Raw genomic sequence first — 3,947 nt, 5'->3', positions numbered from 1 at the left:
TTATTGAATGACAGCTTGAGAGACAGCTTAATGTATTGATTGATTGACTGCCGGATTGAGTGATCAAGCTTAATTGATTGATTGATATTGATTGTTTCTGACTACAGGGCAGCACAGATGTACATCTTGTCGATGGAGTACATCTTGGAAGGGATGGCGGTGACGAGAAGAGTGACGTGGTGGCGTGAGTGACGGTGGTGACAGGGTGGCAGTATACCTGGTGTCACTTCCTGTCACTGTCAGTAACCTGTTGGTGAAATCTTTCTGGTCCTTCTCTGCTGTCGTGCACCTAGCATTAACCAGCTGCAGAGTTGGAACTCAACAACAGGACGTGGTGAGGGGGGCAGGGTGAGGGAGAGAGAAAAGAGTGGTGGATGGGGGTCAGAAGGTAAAGGTTGTGACTCACAGAGGGGCTGGGTGGGGAGGGTTAGTGGTACCTAAGTGCTCCAGCACTAAGTGGGGAGGTAAAGTCATAACATGCACAGTGAGCCTGTGTTGAAAGGCTCACACACAGTGTAAGGTAACACTATGCTTCCTAGACAGAGTTACCTTGATACGCTGAGGAAAAACACACACAGTAAACAGTAGGCTAAGACACGCCTCCCCCCAATCCTCATGTTCAACATCCTTTGTGCCAGGGCTGAGCGAGACCATACCTTGCTGTTCTGTAGGAGGCGTGTCAGGTGCTCGAAGCAGTTGCTGTTGAGGAAGATGGCCTGCAGGACGGGACGGTCCGAACACAGGAACATATCCCTGATAGTGTCTGGAGGTCACAGACACAGGAGAAGAAGAAAAGGGGAATGGGATACGAGAGAGCGATAAGGGGAAAGAGAGAGAGAGGAGAGAGCGAGAGCCTTCATAAACTATTTATATAGTCAGGTGACAGTGGTCAACACTCAACCTATACTAGGTGGTAATGTAAGTAGTTCAGTAAACCACACTGGTATAAAGAGTAACCTTGTCTGAGACTTGTTAGCTTCCTCAGCTAATGCCTAGGCTTTAGCTCAGTGGGCTATTGCAGCTTTGTGGCGTACATGACAATCCGGGTTCGGTCACTCACCTAGCATGTGCACCTGCAGCGCTACGAAGCGGCTCTCCCAGTGGCGGCCCAGCACCTTATGACCTTTGACCCTTGCTGCACGGGCTGCTGCCGGATCAGAGTTGAGCAGTTTGAAGTAGTTCTCCAGCACCGAGCCGATCTCCACCTGTATGAATGAAGGAATGTTATTTTATTACATTTCAAATAAGCTACATTAGCAAATCGATTCAGCCAATTGAAATCAACAATATACACGTTAATTTAAAAAATCTGAAGATAAAAACATTATAAAGTCAACCATCTGGCTCTTGTCAGAACAACACCTTCTTCCCGAAATAGTGTGAGTATATATTACGTTGTCTGAAGAGATAGCATCAACTCTAACTTTATCTTGGTTTGTGCTTGTGACTTTGACCTCCTCAGACCAATTGGCAGTACTCCCAGAACATTGTTCTGGGAAGCAAAAAGAGTATCCCAGTTTCAAGGTCTCAGTTTGTAAAGAAGAAGCCTCATCAGTCACATGCAGAAACCAACATTAATGAATAATGTAAATCATGCTTTATGACTTGTTTGCATAGTAGTACACACACACACACACACACACACACACACACACACACACACACACACACACACACACACACACACACACACACACCTGGTCACTCTAAAAGCACTGACCTGTTTACATTAATATGAAATTGTATTCTATTACTATCATGAATGATTCAATTTTTTAAACTATGATTTGTGAAAGTTCCTAAACTATTGTTAACTGCAATGTATTGAGCTGCGAAAAGAAAAACCAATCTATGTTAAAAAATATATATATATATATATATAATTCTCGTGACCTGGCGTTGGTCTGAGCTGCTGGCCAGGAGGGAGTGGACCACCTCCCTCAGACAGCCCAAGGTGAGCAGGGACTTCCGGTCTGGAGCCTCACTGTCCCAGTCCTCCCCGTCCATGTCTCCACCCTCATAGTCCCCCAGCACACGCAGCAGAACCTCCATGGTGGCTGGGGAGATGGCTAGTAGAGCATTACGCTGTGGAGGAAGGGAGGGAGCCTTCATAAACGCTTTCTACGGCCTCTACATGCTTCAGAAAGCATTCACAAGCAGATGTCCTGCTACAGTTTAAAGGGTGGTAGGTATATACCACTAAATGTCCTGCTACAGTTTAAAGGATGGTTATATACCACTAAATGTCCTGCTACAGTTTAAAGGGTGGTTATATACCACTAAATGTCCTGCTACAGTTTAAAGGGTGGTTATATACCACTAAATGTCCTGCTACAGTTTAAAGGATGGTATAGACCACTAAATGTCCTGCTACAGTTTAAAGGGTGGTTATATACCACTAAATGTCCTGCTACAGTTTAAAGGATGGTTATATACCACTAAATGTCCTGCTACAGTTTAAAGGGTGGTTATATACCACTAATTGTCCTGCTACAGTTTAAAGGATGGTATAGACCACTAAATGTCCTGCTACCGTTTAAAGGGTGGTTATATACCACTAAATGTCCTGCTACAGTTTAAAGGATGGTTATATACCACTAAATGTCCTGCTACCGTTTAAAGGGTGGTTATATACCACTAAATGTCCTGCTACAGTTTAAAGGATGGTTATATACCACTAAATGTCCTGCTACCGTTTAAAGGGTGGTTATATACCACTAAATGTCCTGCTACAGTTTAAAGGATGGTTATATACCACTAAATGTCCTGCTACAGTTTAAAGGGTGGTTATATACCACTAAATGTCCTGCTACAGTTTAAAGGGTGGTTATATACCACTAAATGTCCTGCTACAGTTTAAAGGATGGTTATATACCACTAAATGTCCTGCTACAGTTTAAAGGATGGTATAGATCACTAAATGTCCTGCTACAGTTTAAAGGATGGTTATATACCACTAAATGTCCTGCTACAGTTTAAAGGATGGTATAGACCACTAAATGTCCTGCTACAGTTTAAAGGGTGGTATATACCACTAAATGTAAATGAGAACCATTGCGTGCTCTACAGTGCATTCGGAAAGTATTCAGAACCTTTGAATTTTACACATTGTTACGTTACAGCCTAATTCTAAAATTGATTCAAATAGTTTTTTACCCCCTCATCAATCTACACACAAAACCACATAATGACAAAGTAAAAACAGGTTTAGAAATGTTTGCAAATTTACTACAAATAAAAAACAGATTTACCACATTTATGTAAGTATTCAGACCCTTTACTCAGTACTTTGTTGAAGCACAGTAGGCAGCGATTACAGACTCAAATTTTCTGGGGCAGTGGTCTCTCAAACTTTTTATAGTCTCGTACCCCTTCAAACATTCAACCTCCAGCTGCGTACCCCCTCTAGCTCTAGCACCAGGGTCAGCGCACTCTCAAATATTGTTTCTTGCCATCATTGTAAGCCTGCCACACACACTATACATTTATTAAACATAAGAATGAGTGCGAGTTTGTGTCACAACCCGGCTCGTGGGAAGTGACAAAGAGCTCTTATAGGACCAGGGCACAAATAATAATAATCATCAATAATTTAGCTCTTTATTTAGCCATCTTACACATAATAAAACCTTATTTGTTCATAAAAAATGGGGAATAACTCACCACAGGTTAATGAGAAGGGTGTGCTTGAAATGATGCACATAACTCTGCAATGTTGTATTAGAGAGAGTCTCAGTCATAAATCATTTTCCACACAGTCTGTGCCTGTATTTAGTTTCATGCTAGTGAGGTCTGACAATCCACTCTCACATACACGACCATTCAAAAGTTTGGGATCACTTAAAAATGTCCTTGTTTTTGAAAGTACATTTTTTTGTCCATTAAAATAACATAAAATTGATCCGAAATACAGTGTAGACATTGTTAATGTTGTAAATGAGTATTGT

At 41.9% G+C, this 3,947-nt stretch overlaps 1 long non-coding RNA gene across 1 annotated transcript; it reads right to left on the bottom strand.

Annotated features, from left to right (window-relative positions):
• Window positions 1-228: 228 nt before the first annotated feature.
• LOC127922538 (uncharacterized) lies at window positions 229-1,132 on the bottom strand. The gene is made up of 3 exons (XR_008111647.1): window positions 1,061-1,132; window positions 657-763; window positions 229-303 (listed from the first exon to the last, which is right to left on the bottom strand). It is a non-coding gene; the product is annotated as an uncharacterized LOC127922538 (long non-coding RNA).
• Window positions 1,133-3,947: the final 2,815 nt, after the last annotated feature.

The sequence above is a fragment of the Oncorhynchus keta genome, unplaced genomic scaffold (genome assembly GCF_023373465.1).
Source record: "Oncorhynchus keta strain PuntledgeMale-10-30-2019 unplaced genomic scaffold, Oket_V2 Un_contig_26181_pilon_pilon, whole genome shotgun sequence".
In the NCBI taxonomy this organism is placed as follows: Eukaryota; Metazoa; Chordata; class Actinopteri; order Salmoniformes; family Salmonidae; genus Oncorhynchus; species Oncorhynchus keta.
The sequence above is the reverse complement of the archived record's forward strand: the minus strand, read 5'-3'. Positions and strand labels throughout refer to the sequence as shown.